Source organism: Canis aureus, chromosome 6 (assembly GCF_053574225.1).
Source record: "Canis aureus isolate CA01 chromosome 6, VMU_Caureus_v.1.0, whole genome shotgun sequence".
NCBI classification, from domain to species: domain Eukaryota; kingdom Metazoa; phylum Chordata; class Mammalia; order Carnivora; family Canidae; genus Canis; species Canis aureus.
The window spans coordinates 1,683,363-1,697,655 of NC_135616.1; the positions used below are offsets into that span (position 1 = coordinate 1,683,363).

The window sequence follows — 14,293 nt, forward strand, 5'->3', positions numbered from 1 at the left end:
AACCACAGATCACACACAGCCCTGAGGTTTGCAGATCCGTGCAATCTTCCCCTATATGCTAATGATTTCAAAGTATCTATGTCCAGTCCAGAACACTCTCGCGGGAGCCAGACCATTTACCTGACTGTATGTCATGCATCACCAACGGGACCCAGAAATCAAGGACCAGGGCAGCCCGGGTGGCTCAGCGGTTTAGCACCGCCTTTGGCCCAGGGCATGATCCTGGAGACCTGGAGTCCCACGTCGAGCTCCCTGCATGGAGCCCGCTTGTGTCTCTGCCTCTCTCTCTCTCTCATGAATAAATAAATAAAATCTGGAAAAAGGAAAAAGGAAAAAGGAAAAAAGGAAAAAAGGAAAAAAGGAAAAAAGGAAAAAAGGAAAAAAGGAAAAAAGGAAAAAAGGAAAAAAGGAAAAAAGGAAAAAAGGAAAAAAGGAAAAAAGGAAAAAAGGAAAAAAGGAAAAAGGAAAAAGAAAAGAAAAGAAAAGAAAAGAAAAGAAAAGAAAATCAAGGACCACACCCTAGGGAGGGCAGAGTAAGAAACCAGGTCCCTAATGGCAATGCAGCCACCATGCCAGCTCTGAAGCATCTGCCTCTGGACTTTTACACGAGAACAAACAGGTTTAAGCTATTATTCAATCAGGTCTGTTAGCCACAGCAGAACCTAATCTTAACTGATGCAGGAGGATTTAAAAATATTTTAAGGTGGGGCACCCCGGTGGCTCAGTCAGTTCAGTATCCGACTCTTGGTATCAGCTCAGGACATGATCTCAGGGTCATGATATGGAGCCCCTGAGTCAGACTCCATACTTAGCAGGGAGTCTGCTTTAGATTCTCTCTCCCCCTTTGCCCCTCCCTCTGCTCTCACTCACATGCTCTCTAAAATAAATGAATAAATCTTCAACAATAACAACAAAAAAGTGTTCTAGGGTGAAGAGCTACAAGAAATATCCTGAAGGAATTAAGATTCAGTGACTCAACCTAAAAAAGAAACTATCAGTCACAGGACATACAAAATCTATATTGTTTCATTCTTCCAGTGTCCTTACTAGAGAATTAACAGCCACTTTTAGTGTCTGCATTTTTATTTTATTTTATTTTTCATTATTTTAGAGAGAATGCAGTGCATGCCAACTGGGGGAGGGGCAGAGGGAGAGAAGAGGGAAAGAATCCCAAGCAGACCGCACACTGAGCCCAGAGCTTGACGTGGGGTTCAATCTCACAACCCTGAAATCATGGCCTAAGCCAAACCAAGAGCCAGGTGCTCAACTAACTGAGCCACCCAGATGACCCTGCATTATTTTTAAGTTGAGATATAACCAACATGTAGCATTGTTAGTTTCTGGTGTAGGACATAACAGTCCTTATGTGTATATTGCAAACTGATCCCCGCAATTAAGTCTAGTTACCATCCAAGCATCTTCCTTCAGCTTAGATGATGATCCTGGAGTCCTGGGATCGAGTCCCACACAGGGCTCCCTCCTCAGTGAGGAGTCTGTTTCTCCCTCTGTCCCTCCCCCTACTAGTGCACACTCCCTCACTCTCTCAAATAAATTCTAAAAAAAAAAAAAAAAAAAAAAAAAAAAAAAAAAGGCTAGTTAACATCCATCCTCATACATAATTACAATTTTTTTCTTATGAGAACTTAAAAGATCTACTGTTAGCAACTTTCAAATATACAATAATTACTAACTATAATCACCATGTGGCACATTACACCATGGTGACTTATAACTAAAAGTCTGTACCTTTTGACCACTTTACCTATTTTGTCCATACACCTGGCCGTACCCTGACCCGCAACCCCAGCCTGGTGCCTGCATATTTAAAGAATGTGATAAAAATTAAAGAAGATCAAAAAGTACCAACCAAACTTCCTTAAAGGAATGAAAAAAAGACTTTTAGTAAATAAGACCTATTTGTAAAGTTGTTCTCAACCCTACTAGTTGGGGATCCCTGGGTGGCGCAGCGGTTTGGCGCCTGCCTTTGGCCCAGGGCGCGATCCTGGAGATCCGGGATCGAATCCCACATCGGGCTCCTGGTGCATGGAGCCTGCTTCTCCCTCTGCCTGTGTCTCTGCCTCTCTCTCTCTCTCTCTCTCTGTGACTATCATAAATAAATAAAAATTAAAAAAAAAAAATTAAAAAAAAAAAAAATTCAACCCTACTAGTTTATTTTGACAAGAAATAAGTAACAGGTAGATAATTTACACACTGTGTACATGCACTTTTTAAGTAGAAATTCAGAGCATTAGCTCCACTAAGAACCTTCCGAGGGGAAACAAGCTGAAAGGTGGGACCAGAGAGTGTGTTCACCTCCCCTTATGCTTAACTGAGAAGCCCTCCACTGAAGCACAGCACCATCAGAGCCAGGACCTTCAGACCAGGACACAGTCAAGAACTTGAGAGCTAAGGTGGAATGCGGAACCCCCTTGGGAAGCAGGGTACCAAACTAGAGGCCTTCTAACGTTCTATCTCCCAGACTCCGTCTTCTCCTGGTCCCGGGAAAGGAAGAGCAGCCACAGCCTCACCTGTTCAGACTCACAACCCTTTCCAACCATCCAGGTCACAGAAAGAAAAGTTGAGAAGGGGCCTCAAGCCCAAGTCTGTCAGTTCATTCTTCCTGCACATTTTTCCACTTTAAGAGTTTTCCTGGGATGCCTGGGGGTTCAGTCGGTTAAGTGCATCCAACTCTTGATTTTGTTCAGGTCGTGATCTCAGAGTCATGAGATTGAGCTCCAAGTCAGGCTCCCCACTGGGGGTGCCGACTGCATGAGATTTTCTCTCTCTTCCCCCCCCCCCCCCCCCGTCCCACTGCCCCTCCCCTCCAACTCCCTCTCTCCAAAAAAAAAAAAAAAAAAAATTATTTTTCTTATTTTAAATTAATTTATTTATTCATGAGAGAGGCAGAGATACAGGCAGAGGAGAAGCAGGCTCCCTGCAGGGAGCCTGATGTGAGACCCGATCCCAGGACCCCAGGATCACAACCTGCCACTGAGCCACCCAGGTGCCCTCCAAAAAAAATTTTTAAAAGAGTCTTCCTGTTGAATTGGGGGCGCCTCAATCACCCACTGGGACAGAGAGCCTTCTCACTTGGGGGACAGGAACCATCACTGCCCAGACTATCCTATGACTTCAAGAGTAGCCGCTGAGCATTATATACACTGATTACAAGTAGACAATACTTTAAAAACATGAAAACAAAGAGACCAAAATGAAATACAGAAAGACTTTACATGTTGCCGCAATGCTTTTATGCTTAATCACTTTTAAAGGTCTTATTTTACTAAAAACTATGCTGCAAGCACACAGGTACTTCCGATATGCTTGTTAAAAAGGAAAATGGAGTGGTCCTCTCTGTCATTAACCATTCCCATTTAAGATGACATGTTGAATTTGTAACATCAAAGGTAGTCACCTCACCTAGTCTCAGCAAAATGTCCCAAAACACACTAAGGCAGGAGAATAATAGCCCCCAAAGATAACCATATCCTCATCTATGGAATTTGTGCTTGTCACCTGGCAGAGGGGGCTCTGCAGCTATAATTAAGCTAAGGACTCTGGAGGGGGAGATTCGCCTGAGTTATCCAGCTGGGCCTGATCTAATCATACAGGTCCTTAACCTTTCCCAGGTGTGATCGGAGACCTATACAGCATGGAAAGATACAATATTGCTGACCTCGAAGATGGAGCAACAGAGCTGCAAGCCAAGGAATAGGGGTGGCCTCTAAAAGCTGGAAGAGATAAGGAAACAGGTTCACCCCTAGAAACCTCCAGAAAAGAACACAGCCTTGCTGACACACTGATTTCAGCCTGGTAAGACCTATTTTGGACTTCTAAAATACAGAACTTTAAAATAATTTGTGTTGTTTTAAGACACTAAATTTGTGGTAACTTGTTACAGGAGTCATAGAAAACTAATACACGTGAGGTGCCCAGGTGGTTCAGTTGGTGATGTGTCGGATTCTTGGTTTCAGCTCATGATTTCAGGGTCCTGGGTTTGAGCCCCGCTTTGGACTCTGCGCTCAGTGCAAAGTCAGCTTGTCCCTCTCCCTCCTCTTCTGTTCCTCCCCCCACCTCCTGCTCTCCCTCTCTAAAATAAAATCCTTAAAAAAAAAAAAAAGAAAACTAATACACAGTAAACAACTAACAACATGTGAAAGTATATACAAAAATGTAATCAAATTGCTCAAATATTTAGAGCAATGAGACATAAATTATTTCTGCATGTCTATTTCACTTTTTAAAAATTTGCTTGCATTGTATTTCACTTGTTTTTCTCCTGCTCTCATGAAAACTCCATCAATTAAAATGCCAGCCAAAGTGACAGTTCTTTGAACTTTCTATAGAAGGATGAACCAGCAACCGAGGAAATGAAACAGGGTAACAGGAGCAACTGGAAAAAATCAGGAAACAATTATTCCATGCTTTTTTTAGAGAGTCAATCATCAAAGCATTTGCACTGTGTAATTCTTTTGTATCAAATGGATGCCACATTTAAAAAAATAAGTCCTTCTAATACTAAGAGCTTACTATTAATTTTTTTAGATGTGATAATGGTAACGTAGGCATATGAAAAAGAGAGTGACTCAACCTTCTACAGATATACACTCAAATATTTACAAATGAAATGGCCTATGATTTGCTTTAAAATAGTTGGGAGTGGGATAGGCATGGATTGGAGTATAGATCAAAGTAAATTAGCCTGAGTTATTAACTGCTAAGGCTGGGTAACGAGTGCATGGGGCTATATTAAATTATTTCAATGTCTAAACTTTTCCGTACTTAAAAGCTACAAAAACAGGGATCCCTGGGTGGCTCAGCGGTTTAGCGCCTGCCTTGGGCCCAGGGCGTGATCCTGGAGTCCCAGGATCGAGTCCCGCATCGGGCTCCCTGCATGGAGCCTGCTTCTCCCTCTGCCTCTCTCCTGAGTAAATAAATAAAATCTTTAAAAATAAAAAAGTAATAAAAGTCATGTAAACAAAGTCCTTGGACTCCATCATAATAACACGGACTCAATATATTTAACAGTTGAATCTCCTTCCTGTGACATAACACCCCCCCTCCAAATTCTCTTCCGTTCAAACCACTTGCAATCTATAGTCTAATCAATTCCTCGTCAATCCCCAACTTATTTTTACCCTATTTAAAACCTTAAAAGAGTTTCAGTAAATCACTTAACCTCTAAGAGCCCCGTTCTTCATCTGCAGAGTGAGAATATTTATACTTGGCCACTCTGAGCTGCCAAGAGAATCATGGAAGATAAAAAATTACAAAGCGGAAAAATAATTCTAGATACCTATATATTTACAAATTTCGTGATCAGCAGAAACCATCCACCTTTTCCTATAGATCCCTTCCCTTCCATCTCCAGCTCCTTTCTTGCACCCTCAGCCCATCAGACCAAAGGCCTGGGCTCCTCTGTAGGATCACACTCCCCTCCACGGCCTCCCCGACAGCTTCTGCACACACCTCTGCCCGCAGCCTCCCCTTTCTCCTTCCAGGGGTCCCACTCCGTCTGCACGCCTGGTGCACATTGTGCGTACCCCAGGGCCTGCCCTATCGCAGCCACCCATCCCTCCAGTACCCCAGCCCTGGACTTTCTGCTATCAGCTTTATCACCGCCACTGCTGCCGCCAGCTCACAAACCACCTGGGCTAACTTCCCACCCTTTCGGTTAAAACACAATTGCTGGATGTCAGGGAGCGGGAAAGGGGGAAATACAGAGCGTAAGGGGAGTTTCTTTTTGGGGTGATGCAAATGTCCCGGCATTCGAATAGTTGCACCAGCCTGTGAATATGCTCCCCCCCCCAAAAAAAAAAAAACAAAACACAAAAACCACCGAGTTGTACTTTAACGGAACTTCTAAACGGTGAATTTCATGGGATGTGAATTACTTCTCCGGAACGACGTCTATGTCAGCAAGGCCGACCCTGTGGCTCACGCTGCCCATGACACGCCCCTGTGTCGGGCCAACACGGCCCCCCTCGCGGCGCACCTACCTACGGCTCCTCGGGGTCCCCCCAACTCCTAACGCTGGGCTGGACGGAGGCCGCTGCGCCCCGGGGGCAGCTCTCGGGGCCCAGGCACGGCCCCTCCGGGGTGGCCCGGCCCGTCTCCCCCGGTCCCGGCGGCGGGAGGGGGAGCGTGTCCGCAAACCGGCTCGGGCCGGGGCTGGGGGCCGCGCGGGGCTCCCAGGGCCGCTCGGCGGGCGGCGGCGCCACAGCCCACCTGTCTCAGCCGCGGGCAGATCCGCTTCCAGCTCCACCGACGCGCGAGCGGGGGGCGGGATCGGAAGAAGCCGCCGTCGCCGCCGCCGCCGCAATCCGGGTGGCGCACGCCCGCTCAGGCCTCCATGTTTCCACGTCTCCGCGGCTGCGGCTGCGGCTCCGGCTCCGGCTCCGGCTCCGGCTCGGCTCCCGCCCCGGCAGCGTCCGTGCGGAGGCCGGGAGGCGGGGAGAAGGGAGGAAAGCGGCCGGGACCGCGGCTGGAGACCGAACGGCCGGGCGCGCGCCCCACCGCGGTCACGTGGCGCGCGGCGCGCGGCGCGCGGCCTTCTGGGAAATGTAGTCCTTCGGACGTTAGGCGTCTCCCCACCCTCGGGTCGCGTCCGGGGCAACCGCGAGGCCACGTGGCCTCTGAAAAGTACTAAGCAGATCTTCGATACACTTCGAGCATCTGTTGCCACTGAATCCCCTGAGCCTGCAGGATTATTTCATGAAAACATACTAAAACACAAGGTACCTGGGAGCCTCGCTAAGAACAGGCGGGCATTATGATGCAGCCGTTGAGAAGAATACTAGGGATACATGTTCATGATCCATCCAGCGGAAACAGTATGTATAATATGCAATTTTTGCGAATAATGTTTATGTTTCCTAGGTGTGTACACGCACAGGGAGAAAAAGGCCGAAAGATTATTAACAATTAGTGACTTCGGGAAATGAGATCATCTGTGACTAAATTCACACATTTCATATTTTTTTCTGCAATTAATATGAGTCGCATAATATCATATGTAGTTTTATGATATTTAGTTTAGAATTTTAGCAAAAGAGGGGTACCTGGGTGGTTCAGTCCGGTTACACATCTGCCTTCAGCTCCCATCGTGACCCCAGCCTCCTTGGATCCAGGCGGCCTTCTGGCTCCCCAGCTCGGCCAGGAGTCTGTTCCTGCCTCCTTCCTCTGCCCCTCCCCCTGCTTCTGCGCCCTCATTCTCTCTCTCACACACACTCACTGGCTCCCAAATTAAAACTTTAAAAAATAGGGCAGCCCGGGTGGCTCAGCGGTTTAGCACCGCCTTCAGCCCAGGGCATGACCCTGGGGACCTGGGATCAAGTCCCACATAGGGCTCCCTGCATGGGGCCTGCTTCTCCCTCTGCCTGTGTCTCTGCCTCTTTCTCTCTCTGTGTCTCTCACGAATAAATAAAATCTTTAAAAAAAAAAAAAAAAACTTTAAAGAATAAAATAATAAAAATAAATAAATTTCAGGAAAAACAGAGGCACCAAAACCAAATTCAAAGTACTTTATACTTTTGCCCGCACCAAAAATTACACCCTCTACCTAACCCCAAAATGATGAAATAAATGTGAGCCTCTCTTCGGAACGAACTTTACAGACCAAGAAACAACTCATTCTACTTCGAGGTGAACCAGTTATTAAAATTTAATGTCCTCCCCTTTCTTATATTTTTTGGATGGCTTGTAATAAAAAGAGTCTTACTAATATTCCTCGATAAATGTCATGATGCTGCTAGGCAAACATCATAAATCAGAGTGTTAGTTTAGGAATGGTTTTCCCAATATATGAAGCATGAGTTGGAGTCGCAATCCTTCACAAACTATTTATTGTACATGTAATGTGCTAAGTCTTAACTTTGGTCACCCACTCTCAACACTGCCAGAACCACTGTCATGATGAACTTTGACCTGCTTACATCAGTGTCTGGTTGGTACAGAAACAGGAGCAGGAAAGTAGTGAAAACCCTCCCATTAAATGCAACAGGGCATCCTGGTTGGTTCCTAGAACCCAACAAGGCAAAAGTTGTGAAATTCAAATGAAGTCTGGAGTTTAGTTAAGGGTATTGTACCAACGTTAATTCCCTAGTTTTGACAAGGTGTTATGGTAACATAAGATATTAACATTAAAAGAAACTGGGTGAAGGATATACAGGAACTGTCTGTACTTTGCAGCTCTTCTGTGAATCTGAAATTATTTCATGTGGCAGGTAGAACAACGATCTGAAGATACCCACATCCTAATGCCCACAACCTATGAATATGTTAGGTTACATGCAAAGGGGTGCAGACAGCATTAGGTTGTTAATCAGATGACTTCCAGGTGAGGACACTATCCAGGATTATCAGAGTGGGCCCAATGTAATCATGAAAGTGAAAAGCGAGGGGAAGACAAAGCAGCCATAAGTATGGCTTGCGATTGCATCAGGCTCCGTGCTCAGCAGGAAATCTGCTGGAGAATCTGTCTCTCCCTCTCCATCTGTCCCTCCCCCACCATGCACTGTCTCTCACTCTCTCTAAAATAAATAAATATGGCTCTGCAAGATCATGCGACACAATGTGAGGACCAGACATTGCTGGCTTTGAGGATGGCAAGAGACTGGGAATGTATTCAGTGGCCTCTCGCAGCTGGAAGAGAAAAGGAAATATTATCCCCCAGAGCCTCCAGAAGGGAACCCAGTCTTGCCGACACCTTGGTTTTAATGCAGTGAGAATTGCATCAGACTTGTGACCTACAGAACTATGAGATCATAAATTTGTGTTGTTTTAAGCCTTAAATCTGTGGTGACTTATTACGGCAGGAAGAGAAAAATGAATACATTCAAAAATATAGTTTAATTAAGATAGAAAATCTCCAAATGGCTGCCTGTCTTCCCAACACATTTTCAATCTGACTGTAGCAATATTTGCCCTACTTAGAAAGTAACTATAAAACAGAAAACATACAAAAAAAATGATACTTCACTTTAGAAGGCATTCAATTTTTATATTTTGCAGCAGCAGACTTATACATTCCCAGCACATTTTGGTTAGACCATTATGAAAATCAACTATATCTAGAAATATGTTGTTACCCAGGAAAGCCAGTCAGGCAGGGAAATATAAAAAGTGAAGCACTGGAAAGATTATGGTGTCTGAAATTGCAGTCCTGCATTACCTCTGCATGCCCCTTGTTACTCAGGGACTTTCCAGAGAGATACCTTTTTTTTTTTAAGATTTTTTTTTTTTTTTTAATTTCTTCATGAGGGACACACAGAGGCAGAGACACAGGCAGAGGGAGAAGCAGGCTCCATGCAGGGAGCCCGATGCGGGACACCATCCCAGAAGCCAGGGATCACCCCCTGGGCCAAAGGCAGACACTCAACCACTGAGCCACCCAGGTGTCCCCCAGAGAGATACTTAAAATGAAGACTGGTGTTTCTGACTGAGGATGTTCATTTGGCTCAATCATTCAACACATATTTACTTAGTGACTCTGGGTGCACTGTGCTTCAGACCTGAACCTGACCTCAAGAAGTTTAAGGTCTAGGGGCACCTGGGTGACTCAGTGGTTGAGCATCTGCCTTGGGCTCACGGTGTGACCTCCGGGTCCCCGGATGGAGTCCCACATCGGGCTCCCCGAAAGCCTGCTTTTCCCTCTGCCTGTGTCGCTGCCTCTCTCTGTGTCTCTCATGAATAAATAAAGAGAAAGCAAAAAAAAAAAAAAAAAAAGGGCAATGCCTAACAGAAGGCCACTCCCCAAGCAGGACCAAGACTACCTAGAGATTATTGTTTCAAACCTGTTCCAAGAACAATGCTCAGATTTTCAATGCCTGAGAAAGAAGAGCAGATTTTGGAGTCAGATCTCTGTTTACATTCTGGTTCCATAATTTATGAGCTGAATGACTTTGGAAAGCGACCGTCTTGACCAGTTGAGGCCGCTCTAACAGAATACTGTTGAGTGGGGAGCTTAAACAACAGACATGTGTTTCTCACAGTTTTGGCGGCGGGAAGCCCCAGATTAGGCGTTGGCAGAGCCATGGCTGGGTGAGGGCCCTCCTCCTGGCTTACAGGTAAGCATCTTTTCATTGTATCCTCACACGAGGAGAAAGAGAGCTCCAGTTGCTTCTCATAAAAGCACCTATCTCGGGGCACCTGGGGGGTTCAGTCGGGTAAGGGTCTGCCTTCGGCTCAGGTCATGATCTCGGGTCCTGGGATGGAGCCCTGCTTTGGGCTCCATACTCAGTGGGGGGTCTGCTTCTCCCTCTCCTTCTGCCCGTCCTCCTACTCATGTTCTCTCTCTCTCTCAAATAAAATCTTTAAAAAATATATTTATCTCATCATAGAGTCTCCACCCTTATGACACAATCTAAACCTAATTACCTCCAAAAGGCCCCCCTGCTACTGTCACCTGATGTAAGTTGAGTTTACGTACATGTCTTCTAGGGGAACACAAAGACACAGTCCGGGACAGCCACCTGACTTCTCTGAGCCCAGCTTTCTTCTCTACAAAGAAGAGACAGTAATACCCCACTCACATCTCACAGTTGCTATGAGAATTCAGTGATGCATGCAGCATGCCTTTTTTTTGAAGATTTTATTTCAGAGGGAGAGGGAGAGAGAGCGTGCAAGCAGAGGGAGGGGAGGAAGGAGAAGGAGAGAGAATCCCAAGTAGATTCCACACTAAGCATGGGGCTTGGTCTCACGTCTCTGAGATCATGACCTGAGCTGAAATGGAGCTGGACGCTTAAATGACTGAGCCCCCCAGGTGCCCCACATGCCTTTCTTTAATAAATGTTATTTCACCTGCATAGTCTAGAGGTAGTCAAGTCACACACTGTCACTGCCGGTCCCCGGGCAGTCCTCCGATGAGGGATATAGGTTAACCAGGGTGGGATCATCCGGGCAGGGCAGTCAGCTTGGCGAGAGGTCTGGAAGCCCTGTCAGATGAACGGCCGACTGAGCTGAGCACGAGCAACTGGCCCAAGACTTGCGATAAGGAACCGTGGTCAGGAGGCATGACCAGCCTGACTTGTCACCCCAGAGAAGCAGACTAGGACTGAAGGTTTGAAGCTATAGGCCACAAGGTTCAGCTCCGTATGAGAACTCACTGACGAGGAGGTCAGTGCTGACAAATGACGATCCGCATCGTGGGCTGCTCGCGACGAGCCATGCGCCGCGCTCTTAGTTGAGTCTCCAAACAGCCCTGTGAGAAAGGGGTGCTGAGAACCCCGGCGACCTGGGAAACTCTTGACAATAGTCAAGTGAAAGCGAAATGGTCTGCCTGCAAGAGCCGTGAAGAGTCTCGTCCCCACTTGTGTTCAGGCTGGGTCCCACCGGCAGGTCGTGGGGATCACGGCGGGGAGGGCACGTCGGCAACCAGACCAAGTCCCTCCCCTGGACAGATGAGGAGCCAAGTGCCAGGGACGTGCAGCCAGTAAGCTGGTGACAGAGGGGAGCGCCCTGTGGGCTCACGGGGGCTGTTGGGGGTCATCAGGCGTGGCCACAGCCGGCTCCACGGCGTGGCGTGGCCACCGAGAGGCCGCAGCGAACCTCCAATCCCTGCGACCCCCACCTGCCGTCCCGCGTCTCCTCGTGTCTCCCCATGTCCTGAGCTCCGAGGCGGAGCCTGGGGACAGGGGCCCGGGCCAGCCTGGTGGCCGCACAAACAGCTAGAGGAGGAGAAGCCCACTCTGCAAGTGTCACCGTCTTTGTCCTGCTGGGGACAAATCGGCATGAGTCACAAACTAATATTAGTTCATGAATTCGTCCAGAAAACAGCCAGGGCCAGGCGCGGTTGGGAAGTGTGGACTGTGCTGACCTGCTGGTCACACGCCCTCCAAGGTAGGTGTGTGCTCGTCCCCATGTTCCAGTCCAAAGCTAAATAGGCTTCCCGACGTCACGAGACTAGCAAGTGGCACCTGGAGCCCAAAGGCAGCCGTCGGGCCGCCGAGCCCAGGCTTACCCCAGGAGAGGCCGCCTCAGGGCTCCCTCGGCGCCCGGCGGAGCGGGAGGTTCACACCGACCTCCTCGCAGTCGCTTGCTCCTGCCAAGCAAAATGGACTGCGGCTCCCGCGCGTGCTCGTCAGGGCTGCTGTGACAAAGCCCCACAAGCTGAGCGATTTAAACACACGTGCGTGGTCTCACAGCTCTGGAGGCCGGAAGCCCGAAATCAAGGGGTCGGTAAGGTTGGTTGTCCCAGAGGCTGCAACGGAGAAGCTGTCCGGGGCCTCCGGGCTGCAGCCAGGGCTTCACCCCGCGACCTTTGCAGCTCCGTGGCTGGTAGAGGGGTCACCAATCCCTGCCTTCTCGCATGTCTCTGGGGCCAGATTTCCTTTTGGTAAGAGTGCCAGTCATGTGGGATTAGGATCCATCCTTATGACCTCATTTCAACTAATCTCACCTGCAGTGCTCCTCCCTGCAAATAGGGTGAGGTTCGGAGGTGCCGGGAGGTGCCGGGAGTCAGGACTTCAACACAGAAAGTTTGTGTGTGTGTGTGTGTGTGTGTGTGTGCAGTGTGTGCAGGGGTGCATGACACAATTTGTTCCGTAACACTGGGTACAAACGATACAAAAAAGATGTGGAGAAATGTACCTGGTCTCAGAGGACATAGACATATCGGTGCCAATGAACCAAATCAGGTCAAACGCTTTAATACGGGCACAGCTCTGTTTGTGGAAGGATGTGGTTGGACCATGATGCGGCTGCCGGCCTCACCAGGCAAAGCCCCCCAGAAGCCAGCAGCAGGAGCCTGGACTTGGGGCCTCACCTGCGCTATCCTGCCGTGGGGTGCAGAATGCGGGTGGGGGAATCTAGAGGAAGAGCACAGGAGAGCAGGGACCCAAACCTCCCAGCCCTCCACGGGTCACCAGGTAAACTGTTTGACCCTTTCATGTGCTACTAAAGACCAGGGGTAGAGGGGCCCCAGGTGGCTCAGCGGATTAGCACTGCCTTCAGCCCAGGGTGTGATCCTAGGGACCCAGGATCGAGTCCTGTGTCAGGTTCCCTGCATGGAACCTGCTTCTCCCTCTGCCTGTGTCTCTGTGTCTCTCATGAATAAATAAAAAATCTTAAAAAAAGAAAAAAGACCAGGAGGAGAAATCTAAGTTAATTTGCTGGTGTAGCATATGGCAATTTCTAACCGTGCTTAGTTTTTTCTTGTTTAGTTCCACAACATTTAGAAAATGTCTTCCCCAGGGTCTTCTGGGAGGTGGCTACCTGCAAGGAGCTCACCATCCTGTGCAAGACTCAGCAGGTGCCCAGCTATCCATTGTGGCACAAGGTTCCCTGAAGGAGAAGCCCTGTATGGAGCTTGCAGAGCACAAGGACAAGAGACCCTCTGAAAGGAAGGGACGGAAAGGCTTCCCAGAGGTTGTGGTATTTAAATGGGGCTAAAAGGATTCTAGTACCAATTTCCAGGGTTGGGGTGGGAGGTTTCCCCATAGCACCAAGCAATTCTCCAGCACTGGCCCGGCATCCTATAATTCAACTCCATCTGATGCTACCTACCTGGAGAGAGCATCAGTTCTCACAGGTCAAGGGCTCAGTCCCACAGGACTCCCTCACAATCCTCCTTCAGATGCCAATCCCAAGTCTAGGTTGTGCTTCTGACTGGCCATAAAGCCAATGTTCCCATGACCTCCCCTTGGGTCTAAGTTGTTAGAGTGGCTCAGAGAACGCAGAGAAATGTTTTACTCACTAGTAAAGTGATCGCTGGTTTATTATAAAAGGATACAGGAACATCCAGATGGAAGAGATGCATAGGACCAGCTATAGGGAAAGGGAGAGGAGCTCCCATGATCTCTACGAGCGTCATATTCCACACCTCCACACACATACGTTCACCATCCAAAAGCTCTGTGAACCCTGTCTTTTGGGGTTTTTATGGAGTTTCATTAAATAGCCAGGATTGATGGAATCATTGGTCTTTAGCGATTGACTCCACCCTCCTCCCCTTCTGGGACTCCCGTGGAGTTGGTAGGGTCTCCCAGCAACCAGCCCACATCCTACGGTGTGGTTCAAATTACTCATTAACATATTAAAAGACCCCTTTGTCACTCTGTTCACGTAGGAAATTCCAAGAGTTTTAGGAGCTCTGGGCCAGAACTTGAAGACTGCACATATATTAATTTTAAATCACACTGTCACAGGAGGCAACACATCACAGGTTCCACCGCCTCAAACAGGTGGCAATGGACCCCAAATGGCACACAGTCCTCTAGCAAACACTATCAATATGGAATAAAATCTTAAAAAAAAAAAAAGTGTCAGTTATGTATTTCTTTTTATGTATCACACG

At 47.9% G+C, this 14,293-nt stretch overlaps 1 protein-coding gene and 1 long non-coding RNA gene across 5 annotated transcripts in view; one reads left to right on the forward strand and one right to left on the reverse strand.

Annotated features, from left to right (window-relative positions):
* The window catches only part of DYM (dymeclin), a 341,383-nt gene extending 334,892 nt beyond the window's left edge, over positions 1 to 6,491 (reverse strand). The window contains exon 1 of one of the 4 annotated variants that reach the window (XM_077899788.1): positions 6,229 to 6,491. The gene's annotated coding sequence lies outside the window, so the exon portion shown is untranslated. Of the gene's footprint in view, positions 1 to 5,999; positions 6,148 to 6,228 lie in introns of those variants that run through there. The other 3 variants (XM_077899791.1, XM_077899790.1, XM_077899789.1) reach the window with 3 other exon arrangements.
* Positions 6,492 to 6,582: 91 nt separating this feature from the next.
* LOC144315381 (uncharacterized) lies at positions 6,583 to 14,293 on the forward strand. Its single transcript, XR_013381071.1, has 3 exons — positions 6,583 to 6,833; positions 9,993 to 10,067; positions 10,441 to 14,293. It is a non-coding gene; the product is annotated as an uncharacterized LOC144315381 (long non-coding RNA).